The following is a 13,869-nucleotide window of genomic DNA, read 5'->3' on the forward strand; positions in this document are numbered from 1 at the left end:
GGGTGCCACTGTCTGCATCTACACAGAAAGTTTTGAGCAGATATCTTCTTTCGTTCGGCCGGAATTGCAAGACGTTTGTGCATCTTCAATATTGGTCACGGTCAATGTCAAAAAGCCCTTATCTGCAATCTAAGTGTTTCTGCGTGCTGCGCCGGCCCAAAGAGTGCCCGGCTGAAAACAACAACGCAGGCATGTCGGGTTCCACTGTCTGCACCAGCTCAGAAAGTTTTGAGCAGATATCTCCTTCCATTCGGCCGGAATTGCAAGAAGTTTGTGCATCTTCTATGTTCGTCGCGGTCAATGGCAAAAGGCGCTTATCTTCAATCTAGGTGTTTCTGCGTGCTGCGCCGGCCCAAAGAGTGCCCGGCGGAAAACGACAACGCAGGCATGTCGGGTGCCACTGTCTGCACCTGCACAGAAAGTTGTGAGCAGATATCTCCTTCCATTCTGCCGGAATTGCAAGACGTTTGTGCATCTTCAATGTTGGTCGCGGTCAATGACAAAAAGGCGCTTATCTTCAATCTAGGTGTTTCTGCGTGCTGCTCCGGCCCAAAGAGTGCTCGGCGGAAAACGACGACGCAGGCATGTCGGGTGCCACTGTCTACACCTGCACAGAAAGTTTTGAGCAGATATCTCCTTCCATTCGGCCGGAATTGCAAGAAGTTTGTGCATCTTCTATGTTCGTCGCGGTCAATGGCAAAAGGCGCTTATCTTCAATCTAGGTGTTTCTGCGTGCTGCTCCGGCCCAAAGAGTGCCCGGCGGAAAACGACAACGCAGGCATGTCGGGTGCCACTGTCTACACTTGCACAGAAAGTTTTGAGCAGATATCTCCTTCCATTCGGCCGGAATTGCAAGAAGTTTGTGCATCTTCAATGTTGGTCGCGGTCAATGACAAAAAGACGCTTATCTTCAATCTAGGTGTTTCTGCGTGCTGCTCCGGCCCAAAGAGTGCCCGGCGGAAAACGACAACGCAGGCATGTCGGGTGCCACTGTCTGCACCTGCACAGAAAGTTTTGAGCAGATATCTCCTTCCATTCGGCCGGAATTGCAAGAAGTTTGTGCATCTTCTATGTTCGTCGCGGTCAATGGCAAAAGGCGCTTATCTTCAATCTAGGTGTTTCTGTGTGCTGCGCCGGCCCAAAGAGTGCCCGGCGGAAAACGACAACGCAGGCATGTCGAGTTCCACTGTCTACACCTGCACAGAAAGTTTTGAGCAGATATCTCCTTCTATTCCGCCGGAATTGCAAGAAGTTTGTGCATCTTCTATGTTCGTCGCGGTCAATGGCAAAAGGCGCTTATCTTCGATCTAGGTGTTTCTGCATGCTGCGCCGGCCCAAAGAGTGCCCTGCGAAAAACGACAACGCAGGCATGTCGGGTGCCACTGTCTGCACCTGCACAGAAAGTTGTGAGCAGATATCTCCTTCCATTCGGCCGGAATTGCAAGACGTTTGTGCATCTTCAATGTTGGTCGCGGTCTATGACAAAAAGGCGCTTATCTTCAATCTAGGTGTTTCTGCGTGCTGCTCCGGCCCAAAGAGTGCCCGGCTGAAAACGACAACGCAGGCATGTCGGGTGCCACTGTCTGCACCTGCACATAAAGTTTTGAGCAGATATCTTCTTCCGTTCGGCCGGAATTGCAAGACGTTTGTGCATCTTCAATATTGGTCACGGTCAATGTCAAAAAGCCCTTATCTGCAATCTAGGTGTTTCTGCGTGCTGCGCCGGCCCAAAGAGTGCCCGGCGGAAAACGACAACGCAGGCATGTCGAGTGCCACTGTCTACACCTGCACAGAAAGTTTTGAGCAGATATCTTCTTCCGTTCGGCCGGAATTGCAAGACGTTTGTGCATCTTCAATATTGGTCCCGGTCAATGTCAAAAAGCCCTTATCTGCAATCTAGGTGTTTTTGCGTGCTGCGCCGGCACAAAGAGTGCCCGGCTGAAAACGACAACCCAGGCATGTCGGGTGCCACTGTCTGCACCTGCACAGAAAGTTGTGAGCAGATATCTCCTTCCGTTCGGCCGGAATTGAAATAAGTTTGTGCATCTTCAATGTTGGTCGCGGTCAATGACAAAAAGGCGCTTATCTTCAATCTAGGTGTTTCTGCGTGCTGCTCCGGCCCAAAGAGTGCCCGGCTGAAAACGACAACGCAGGCATGTCGGGTGCCACTGTCTGCATCTACACAGAAAGTTTTGAGCAGATATCTTCTTTCGTTCGGCCGGAATTGCAAGACGTTTGTGCATCTTCAATATTGGTCACGGTCAATGTCAAAAAGCCCTTATCTGCAATCTAAGTGTTTCTGCGTGCTGCGCCGGCCCAAAGAGTGCCCGGCTGAAAACAACAACGCAGGCATGTCGGGTTCCACTGTCTGCACCAGCTCAGAAAGTTTTGAGCAGATATCTCCTTCCATTCGGCCGGAATTGCAAGAAGTTTGTGCATCTTCTATGTTCGTCGCGGTCAATGGCAAAAGGCGCTTATCTTCAATCTAGGTGTTTCTGCGTGCTGCGCCGGCCCAAAGAGTGCCCGGCGGAAAACGACAACGCAGGCATGTCGGGTGCCACTGTCTGCACCTGCACAGAAAGTTGTGAGCAGATATCTCCTTCCATTCTGCCGGAATTGCAAGACGTTTGTGCATCTTCAATGTTGGTCGCGGTCAATGACAAAAAGGCGCTTATCTTCAATCTAGGTGTTTCTGCGTGCTGCTCCGGCCCAAAGAGTGCTCGGCGGAAAACGACGACGCAGGCATGTCGGGTGCCACTGTCTACACCTGCACAGAAAGTTTTGAGCAGATATCTCCTTCCATTCGGCCGGAATTGCAAGAAGTTTGTGCATCTTCTATGTTCGTCGCGGTCAATGGCAAAAGGCGCTTATCTTCAATCTAGGTGTTTCTGCGTGCTGCTCCGGCCCAAAGAGTGCCCGGCGGAAAACGACAACGCAGGCATGTCGGGTGCCACTGTCTACACTTGCACAGAAAGTTTTGAGCAGATATCTCCTTCCATTCGTCCGGAATTGCAAGAAGTTTGTGCATCTTCAATGTTGGTCGCGGTCAATGACAAAAAGACGCTTATCTTCAATCTAGGTGTTTCTGCGTGCTGCTCCGGCCCAAAGAGTGCCCGGCGGAAAACGACAACGCAGGCATGTCGGGTGCCACTGTCTGCACCTGCACAGAAAGTTTTGAGCAGATATCTCCTTCCATTCGGCCGGAATTGCAAGAAGTTTGTGCATCTTCTATGTTCGTCGCGGTCAATGGCAAAAGGCGCTTATCTTCAATCTAGGTGTTTCTGTGTGCTGCGCCGGCCCAAAGAGTGCCCGGCGGAAAACGACAACGCAGGCATGTCGAGTTCCACTGTCTACACCTGCACAGAAAGTTTTGAGCAGATATCTCCTTCTATTCCGCCGGAATTGCAAGAAGTTTGTGCATCTTCTATGTTCGTCGCGGTCAATGGCAAAAGGCGCTTATCTTCGATCTAGGTGTTTCTGCGTGCTGCGCCGGCCCAAAGAGTGCCCTGCGAAAAACGACAACGCAGGCATGTCGGGTGCCACTGTCTGCACCTGCACAGAAAGTTGTGAGCAGATATCTCCTTCCATTCGGCCGGAATTGCAAGACGTTTGTGCATCTTCAATGTTGGTCGCGGTCTATGACAAAAAGGCGCTTATCTTCAATCTAGGTGTTTCTGCGTGCTGCTCCGGCCCAAAGAGTGCCCGGCTGAAAACGACAACGCAGGCATGTCGGGTGCCACTGTCTGCACCTGCACATAAAGTTTTGAGCAGATATCTTCTTTCGTTCGGCCGGAATTGCAAGACGTTTGTGCATCTTCAATATTGGTCACGGTCAATGTCAAAAAGCCCTTATCTGCAATCTAGGTGTTTCTGCGTGCTGCGCCGGCCCAAAGAGTGCCCGGCGGAAAACGACAACGCAGGCATGTCGAGTGCCACTGTCTACACCTGCACAGAAAGTTTTGAGCAGATATCTTCTTCCGTTCGGCCGGAATTGCAAGACGTTTGTGCATCTTCAATATTGGTCCCGGTCAATGTCAAAAAGCCCTTATCTGCAATCTAGGTGTTTTTGCGTGCTGCGCCGGCACAAAGAGTGCCCGGCTGAAAACGACAACGCAGGCATGTCGGGTGCCACTGTCTGCACCAGCACAGAAAGTTTTGAGCAGATATCTCCTTCCATTCGGCCGGAATTGCAAGAAGTTTGTGCATCTTCTATGTTCGTCGCGGTCAATGGCAAAAGGCGCTTATCTTCAATCTAGGTGTTTCTGCGTGCTGCGCCGGCCCAAAGAGTGCCCGGCGGAAAACGACAACGCAGGCATGTCGGGTGCCACTGTCTGCACCTGCACAGAAAGTTGTGAGCAGATATCTCCTTCCATTCTGCCGGAATTGCAAGACGTTTGTGCATCTTCAATGTTGGTCGCGGTCAATGACAAAAAGGCGCTTATCTTCAATCTAGGTGTTTCTGCGTGCTGCTCCGGCCCAAAGAGTGCTCGGCGGAAAACGACGACGCAGGCATGTCGGGTGCCACTGTCTACACCTACACAGAAAGTTTTGAGCAGATATCTCCTTCCATTCGGCCGGAATTGCAAGAAGTTTGTGCATCTTCTATGTTCGTCGCGGTCAATGGCAAAAGGCGCTTATCTTCAATCTAGGTGTTTCTGCGTGCTGCTCCGGCCCAAAGAGTGCCCGGCGGAAAACGACAACGCAGGCATGTCGGGTGCCACTGTCTACACTTGCACAGAAAGTTTTGAGCAGATATCTCCTTCCATTCGGCCGGAATTGCAAGAAGTTTGTGCATCTTCAATGTTGGTCGCGGTCAATGACAAAAAGACGCTTATCTTCAATCTAGGTGTTTCTGCGTGCTGCTCCGGCCCAAAGAGTGCCCGGCGGAAAACGACAACGCAGGCATGTCGGGTGCCACTGTCTGCACCTGCACAGAAAGTTTTGAGCAGATATCTCCTTCCATTCGGCCGGAATTGCAAGAAGTTTGTGCATCTTCTATGTTCGTCGCGGTCAATGGCAAAAGGCGCTTATCTTCAATCTAGGTGTTTCTGTGTGCTGCGCCGGCCCAAAGAGTGCCCGGCGGAAAACGACAACGCAGGCATGTCGAGTTCCACTGTCTACACCTGCACAGAAAGTTTTGAGCAGATATCTCCTTCTATTCCGCCGGAATTGCAAGAAGTTTGTGCATCTTCTATGTTCGTCGCGGTCAATGGCAAAAGGCGCTTATCTTCAATCTAGGTGTTTCTGCGTGCTGCGCCGGCCCAAAGAGTGCACGGCGGAAAACGACAACGCAGGCATGTCGGGTGCCACTGTCTGCATCTGCACAGAAAGTTTTGAGCAGATATCTCCTTCCATTCGGCCGGAATTGCAAGACGTTTGTGCATCTTCAATATTGGTCACGGTCAATGTCAAAAAGCCCTTATCTGCAATCTAGGTGTTTCTGCGTGCTGCGCCGGCCCAAAGAGTGCCCCGCTGAAAACGACAACGCAGGCATGTCGGGTGCCACTGTCTGCACCTGCACAGAAAGTTTTGAGCAGATATCTCCTTCCATTCGGCCGGAATTGCAAGAAGTTTGTGCATCTTCTATGTTCGTCGCGGTCAATGGCAAAAGGCGCTTATCTTCAATCTAGGTGTTTCTGCGTGCTGCGCCGGCCCAAAGAGTGCCCGGCGGAAAACGACAACGAAGGCATGTCGGGTGCCACTGTCTGCACCTGCACAGAAAGTTGTGAGCAGATATCTCCTTCCGTTCGGCCGGAATTGAAAGAAGTTTGTGCATCTTCAATGTTGGTCGCGGTCAATGACAAAAAGACGCTTATCTTCAATCTAGGTGTTTCTGCGTGCTGCTCCGGCCCAAAGAGTGGCCGGCTGAAAACGACAACGCAGGCATGTCGGGTGCCACTGTCTGCACCTGCACAGAAAGTTTTGAGCAGATATCTCCTTCCATTCGGCCGGAATTGCAAGAAGTTTGTGCATCTTCAATGTTGGTCACGGGCAATGACAAAAAGACGGTTATCTTCAATCTAGGTGTTTCTGCTTGCTGCTCCGGCCCAAAGAGTGGCCGGCTGAAAACGACAACGCAGGCATGTCGGGTGCCACTGTCTGCACCTGCACAGAAAGTTTTGAGCAGATATCTCCTTCTATTCCGCCGGAATTGCAAGAAGTTTGTGCATCTTCTATGTTCGTCGCGGTCAATGGCAAAAGGCGCTTATCTTCGATCTAGGTGTTTCTGCGTGCTGCGCCGGCCCAAAGAGTGCCCTGCGAAAAACGACAACGCAGGCATGTCAGGTGCCACTGTCTGCACCTGCACAGAAAGTTGTGAGCAGATATCTCCTTCCATTCGGCCGGAATTGCAAGACGTTTGTGCATCTTCAATGTTGGTCGCGGTCAATGACAAAAAGGCGCTTATCTTCAATCTAGGTGTTTCTGCGTGCTGCTCCGGCCCAAAGAGTGCCCGGCTGAAAACGACAACACAGGCAAGTCGGGTGCCACTGTCTGCACCTGCACATAAAGTTTTGAGCAGATATCTTCTTTCGTTCGGCCGGAATTGCAAGACGTTTGTGCATCTTCAATATTGGTCACGGTCAATGTCAAAAAGCCCTTATCTGCAATCTAGGTGTTTCTGCGTGCTGCGCCGGCCCAAAGAGTGCCCGGCGGAAAACGACAACGCAGGCATGTCGAGTGCCACTGTCTACACCTGCACAGAAAGTTTTGAGCAGATATCTTCTTCCGTTCGGCCGGAATTGCAAGACGTTTGTGCATCTTCAATATTGGTACCGGTCAATGTCAAAAAGCCCTTATCTGCAATCTAGGTGTTTTTGCGTGCTGCGCCGGCACAAAGAGTGCCCGGCTGAAAACGACAACGCAGGCATGTCGGGTGCCACTGTCTGCACCAGCACAGAAAGTTTTGAGCAGATATCTCCTTCCATTCGGCCGGAATTGCAAGAAGTTTGTGCATCTTCTATGTTCGTCGCGGTCAATGGCAAAAGGCGCTTATCTTCAATCTAGGTGTTTCTGCGTGCTGCGCCGGCCCAAAGAGTGCCCGGCGGAAAACGACAACCCAGGCATGTCGGGTGCCACTGTCTGCACCTGCACAGAAAGTTGTGAGCAGATATCTCCTTCCGTTCGGCCGGAATTGAAATAAGTTTGTGCATCTTCAATGTTGGTCGCGGTCTATGACAAAAAGGCGCTTATCTTCAATCTAGGTGTTTCTGCGTGCTGCTCCGGCCCAAAGAGTGCCCGGCTGAAAACGACAACACAGGCATGTCGGGTGCCACTGTCTGCACCTGCACAGAAAGTTTTGAGCAGATATCTTCTTTCGTTCGGCCGGAATTGCAAGACGTTTGTGCATCTTCAATATTGGTCACGGTCAATGTCAAAAAGCCCTTATCTGCAATCTAAGTGTTTCTGCGTGCTGCGCCGGCCCAAAGAGTGCCCGGCTGAAAACAACAACGCAGGCATGTCGGGTTCCATTGTCTGCACCAGCTCAGAAAGTTTTGAGCAGATATCTCCTTCTATTCGGCCGGAATTGCAAGAAGTTTGTGCATCTTCTATGTTCGTCGCGGTCAATGGCAAAAGGCGCTTATCTTCAATCTAGGTGTTTCTGCGTGCTGCGCCGGCCCAAAGAGTGCCCGGCGGAAAACGACAACGCAGGCATGTCGGGTGCCACTGTCTGCACCTGCACAGAAAGTTGTGAGCAGATATCTCCTTCCATTCTGCCGGAATTGCAAGACGTTTGTGCATCTTCAATGTTGGTCGCGGTCAATGACAAAAAGGCGCTTATCTTCAATCTAGGTGTTTCTGCGTGCTGCTCCGGCCCAAAGAGTGCTCGGCGGAAAACGACGACGCAGGCATGTCGGGTGCCACTGTCTACACCTGCACAGAAAGTTTTGAGCAGATATCTCCTTCCATTCGGCCGGAATTGCAAGAAGTTTGTGCATCTTCTATGTTCGTCGCGGTCAATGGCAAAAGGCGCTTATCTTCAATCTAGGTGTTTCTGCGTGCTGCTCCGGCCCAAAGAGTGCCCGGCGGAAAACGACAACGCAGGCATGTCGGGTGCCACTGTCTACACTTGCACAGAAAGTTTTGAGCAGATATCTCCTTCCATTCGTCCGGAATTGCAAGAAGTTTGTGCATCTTCAATGTTGGTCGCGGTCAATGACAAAAAGACGCTTATCTTCAATCTAGGTGTTTCTGCGTGCTGCTCCGGCCCAAAGAGTGCCCGGCGGAAAACGACAACGCAGGCATGTCGGGTGCCACTGTCTGCACCTGCACAGAAAGTTTTGAGCAGATATCTCCTTCCATTCGGCCGGAATTGCAAGAAGTTTGTGCATCTTCTATGTTCGTCGCGGTCAATGGCAAAAGGCGCTTATCTTCAATCTAGGTGTTTCTGTGTGCTGCGCCGGCCCAAAGAGTGCCCGGCGGAAAACGACAACGCAGGCATGTCGAGTTCCACTGTCTACACCTGCACAGAAAGTTTTGAGCAGATATCTCCTTCTATTCCGCCGGAATTGCAAGAAGTTTGTGCATCTTCTATGTTCGTCGCGGTCAATGGCAAAAGGCGCTTATCTTCGATCTAGGTGTTTCTGCGTGCTGCGCCGGCCCAAAGAGTGCCCTGCGAAAAACGACAACGCAGGCATGTCGGGTGCCACTGTCTGCACCTGCACAGAAAGTTGTGAGCAGATATCTCCTTCCATTCGGCCGGAATTGCAAGACGTTTGTGCATCTTCAATGTTGGTCGCGGTCTATGACAAAAAGGCGCTTATCTTCAATCTAGGTGTTTCTGCGTGCTGCTCCGGCCCAAAGAGTGCCCGGCTGAAAACGACAACGCAGGCATGTCGGGTGCCACTGTCTGCACCTGCACATAAAGTTTTGAGCAGATATCTTCTTTCGTTCGGCCGGAATTGCAAGACGTTTGTGCATCTTCAATATTGGTCACGGTCAATGTCAAAAAGCCCTTATCTGCAATCTAGGTGTTTCTGCGTGCTGCGCCGGCCCAAAGAGTGCCCGGCGGAAAACGACAACGCAGGCATGTCGAGTGCCACTATCTACACCTGCACAGAAAGTTTTGAGCAGATATCTTCTTCCGTTCGGCCGGAATTGCAAGACGTTTGTGCATCTTCAATATTGGTCCCGGTCAATGTCAAAAAGCCCTTATCTGCAATCTAGGTGTTTTTGCGTGCTGCGCCGGCACAAAGAGTGCCCGGCTGAAAACGACAACGCAGGCATGTCGGGTGCCACTGTCTGCACCTGCACAGAAAGTTGTGAGCAGATATCTCCTTCCGTTCGGCCGGAATTGAAATAAGTTTGTGCATCTTCAATGTTGGTCGCGGTCAATGACAAAAAGGCGCTTATCTTCAATCTAGGTGTTTCTGCGTGCTGCTCCGGCCCAAAGAGTGCCCGGCTGAAAACGACAACGCAGGCATGTCGGGTGCCACTGTCTGCATCTACACAGAAAGTTTTGAGCAGATATCTTCTTTCGTTCGGCCGGAATTGCAAGACGTTTGTGCATCTTCAATATTGGTCACGGTCAATGTCAAAAAGCCCTTATCTGCAATCTAAGTGTTTCTGCGTGCTGCGCCGGCCCAAAGAGTGCCCGGCTGAAAACAACAACGCAGGCATGTCGGGTTCCACTGTCTGCACCAGCTCAGAAAGTTTTGAGCAGATATCTCCTTCCATTCGGCCGGAATTGCAAGAAGTTTGTGCATCTTCTATGTTCGTCGCGGTCAATGGCAAAAGGCGCTTATCTTCAATCTAGGTGTTTCTGCGTGCTGCGCCGGCCCAAAGAGTGCCCGGCGGAAAACGACAACGCAGGCATGTCGGGTGCCACTGTCTGCACCTGCACAGAAAGTTGTGAGCAGATATCTCCTTCCATTCTGCCGGAATTGCAAGACGTTTGTGCATCTTCAATGTTGGTCGCGGTCAATGACAAAAAGGCGCTTATCTTCAATCTAGGTGTTTCTGCGTGCTGCTCCGGCCCAAAGAGTGCTCGGCGGAAAACGACGACGCAGGCATGTCGGGTGCCACTGTCTACACCTGCACAGAAAGTTTTGAGCAGATATCTCCTTCCATTCGGCCGGAATTGCAAGAAGTTTGTGCATCTTCTATGTTCGTCGCGGTCAATGGCAAAAGGCGCTTATCTTCATTCTAGGTGTTTCTGCGTGCTGCTCCGGCCCAAAGAGTGCCCGGCGGAAAACGACAACGCAGGCATGTCGGGTGCCACTGTCTACACTTGCACAGAAAGTTTTGAGCAGATATCTCCTTCCATTCGTCCGGAATTGCAAGAAGTTTGTGCATCTTCAATGTTGGTCGCGGTCAATGACAAAAAGACGCTTATCTTCAATCTAGGTGTTTCTGCGTGCTGCTCCGGCCCAAAGAGTGCCCGGCGGAAAACGACAACGCAGGCATGTCGGGTGCCACTGTCTGCACCTGCACAGAAAGTTTTGAGCAGATATCTCCTTCCATTCGGCCGGAATTGCAAGAAGTTTGTGCATCTTCTATGTTCGTCGCGGTCAATGGCAAAAGGCGCTTATCTTCAATCTAGGTGTTTCTGTGTGCTGCGCCGGCCCAAAGAGTGCCCGGCGGAAAACGACAACGCAGGCATGTCGAGTTCCACTGTCTACACCTGCACAGAAAGTTTTGAGCAGATATCTCCTTCTATTCCGCCGGAATTGCAAGAAGTTTGTGCATCTTCTATGTTCGTCGCGGTCAATGGCAAAAGGCGCTTATCTTCGATCTAGGTGTTTCTGCGTGCTGCGCCGGCCCAAAGAGTGCCCTGCGAAAAACGACAACGCAGGCATGTCGGGTGCCACTGTCTGCACCTGCACAGAAAGTTGTGAGCAGATATCTCCTTCCATTCGGCCGGAATTGCAAGACGTTTGTGCATCTTCAATGTTGGTCGCGGTCTATGACAAAAAGGCGCTTATCTTCAATCTAGGTGTTTCTGCGTGCTGCTCCGGCCCAAAGAGTGCCCGGCTGAAAACGACAACGCAGGCATGTCGGGTGCCACTGTCTGCACCTGCACATAAAGTTTTGAGCAGATATCTTCTTTCGTTCGGCCGGAATTGCAAGACGTTTGTGCATCTTCAATATTGGTCACGGTCAATGTCAAAAAGCCCTTATCTGCAATCTAGGTGTTTCTGCGTGCTGCGCCGGCCCAAAGAGTGCCCGGCGGAAAACGACAACGCAGGCATGTCGAGTGCCACTGTCTACACCTGCACAGAAAGTTTTGAGCAGATATCTTCTTCCGTTCGGCCGGAATTGCAAGACGTTTGTGCATCTTCAATATTGGTCCCGGTCAATGTCAAAAAGCCCTTATCTGCAATCTAGGTTTTTTTGCGTGCTGCGCCGGCACAAAGAGTGCCCGGCTGAAAACGACAACGCAGGCATGTCGGGTGCCACTGTCTGCACCAGCACAGAAAGTTTTGAGCAGATATCTCCTTCCATTCGGCCGGAATTGCAAGAAGTTTGTGCATCTTCTATGTTCGTCGCGGTCAATGGCAAAAGGCGCTTATCTTCAATCTAGGTGTTTCTGCGTGCTGCGCCGGCCCAAAGAGTGCCCGGCGGAAAACGACAACCCAGGCATGTCGGGTGCCACTGTCTGCACCTGCACAGAAAGTTGTGAGCAGATATCTCCTTCCGTTCGGCCGGAATTGAAATAAGTTTGTGCATCTTCAATGTTGGTCGCGGTCAATGACAAAAAGGCGCTTATCTTCAATCTAGGTGTTTCTGCGTGCTGCTCCGGCCCAAAGAGTGCCCGGCTGAAAACGACAACGCAGGCATGTCGGGTGCCACTGTCTGCATCTGCACAGAAAGTTTTGAGCAGATATCTTCTTTCGTTCGGCCGGAATTGCAAGACGTTTGTGCATCTTCAATATTGGTCACGGTCAATGTCAAAAAGCCCTTATCTGCAATCTAAGTGTTTCTGCGTGCTGCGCCGGCCCAAAGAGTGCCCGGCTGAAAACAACAACGCAGGCATGTCGGGTTCCACTGTCTGCACCAGCTCAGAAAGTTTTGAGCAGATATCTCCTTCCATTCGGCCGGAATTGCAAGAAGTTTGTGCATCTTCTATGTTCGTCGCGGTCAATGGCAAAAGGCGCTTATCTTCAATCTAGGTGTTTCTGCGTGCTGCGCCGGCCCAAAGAGTGCCCGGCGGAAAACGACAACGCAGGCATGTCGGGTGCCACTGTCTGCACCTGCACAGAAAGTTGTGAGCAGATATCTCCTTCCATTCTGCCGGAATTGCAAGACGTTTGTGCATCTTCAATGTTGGTCGCGGTCAATGACAAAAAGGCGCTTATCTTCAATCTAGGTGTTTCTGCGTGCTGCTCCGGCCCAAAGAGTGCTCGGCGGAAAACGACGACGCAGGCATGTCGGGTGCCACTGTCTACACCTGCACAGAAAGTTTTGAGCAGATATCTCCTTCCATTCGGCCGGAATTGCAAGAAGTTTGTGCATCTTCTATGTTCGTCGCGGTCAATGGCAAAAGGCGCTTATCTTCAATCTAGGTGTTTCTGCGTGCTGCGCCGGCCCAAAGAGTGCCCGGCGGAAAACGACAACGCAGGCATGTCGGGTGCCACTGTCTGCACCTGCACAGAAAGTTGTGAGCAGATATCTCCTTCCGTTCGGCCGGAATTGAAAGAAGTTTGTGCATCTTCAATGTTGGTCGCGGTCAATGACAAAAAGACGCTTATCTTCAATCTAGGTGTTTCTGCGTGCTGCTCCGGCCCAAAGAGTGGCCGGCTGAAAACGACAACGCAGGCATGTCGGGTGCCACTGTCTGCACCTGCACAGAAAGTTTTGAGCAGATATCTCCTTCCATTCGGCCGGAATTGCAAGAAGTTTGTGCATCTTCAATGTTGGTCGCGGTCAATGACAAAAAGACGCTTATCTTCAATCTAGGTGTTTCTGCTTGCTGCTCCGGCCCAAAGAGTGGCCGGCTGAAAACGACAACGCAGGCATGTCGGGTGCCACTGTCTGCACCTGCACAGAAAGTTTTGAGCAGATATCTCCTTCCATTCGGCCGGAATTGCAAGAAGTTTGTGCATCTTCTATGTTCGTCGCGGTCAATGGCAAAAGGCGCTTATCTTCAATCTAGGTGTTTCTGCGTGCTGCGCCGGCCCAAAGAGTGCCCGGCGGAAAACGACAACGCAGGCATGTCGGGTGCCACTGTCTGCACCTGCACAGAAAGTTGTGAGCAGATATCTCCTTCCGTTCGGCCGGAATTGAAAGAAGTTTGTGCATCTTCAATGTTGGTCGCGGTCAATGACAAAAAGACGCTTATCTTCAATCTAGGTGTTTCTGCGTGCTGCTCCGGCCCAAAGAGTGGCCGGCTGAAAACGACAACGCAGGCATGTCGGGTGCCACTGTCTGCACCTGCACAGAAAGTTTTGAGCAGATATCTCCTTCCATTCGGCCGGAATTGCAAGAAGTTTGTGCATCTTCTATGTTCGTCGCGGTCAATGGCAAAAGGCGCTTATCTTCAATCTAGGTGTTTCTGTGTGCTGCGCCGGCCCAAAGAGTGCCCGGCGGAAAACGACAACGCAGGCATGTCGAGTTCCACAGTCTACACCTGCACAGAAAGTTTTGAGCAGATATCGCCTTCTATTCCGCCGGAATTGCAAGAAGTTTGTGCATCTTCTATGTTCGTCGCGGTCAATGGCAAAAGGCGCTTATCTTCGATCTAGGTGTTTCTGCGTGCTGCGCCGGCCCAAAGAGTGCCCTGCGAAAAACGACAACGCAGGCATGTCGGGTGCCACTGTCTGCACCTGCACAGAAAGTTGTGAGCAGATATCTCCTTCCATTCGGCCGGAATTGCAAGACGTTTGTGCATCTTCAATGTTGGTCGCGGTCAATGACAAAAAGGCGCTTATC

The sequence above is a fragment of the Hyla sarda genome, chromosome 1 (assembly GCF_029499605.1).
Source record: "Hyla sarda isolate aHylSar1 chromosome 1, aHylSar1.hap1, whole genome shotgun sequence".
In the NCBI taxonomy this organism is placed as follows: Eukaryota; Metazoa; Chordata; class Amphibia; order Anura; family Hylidae; genus Hyla; species Hyla sarda.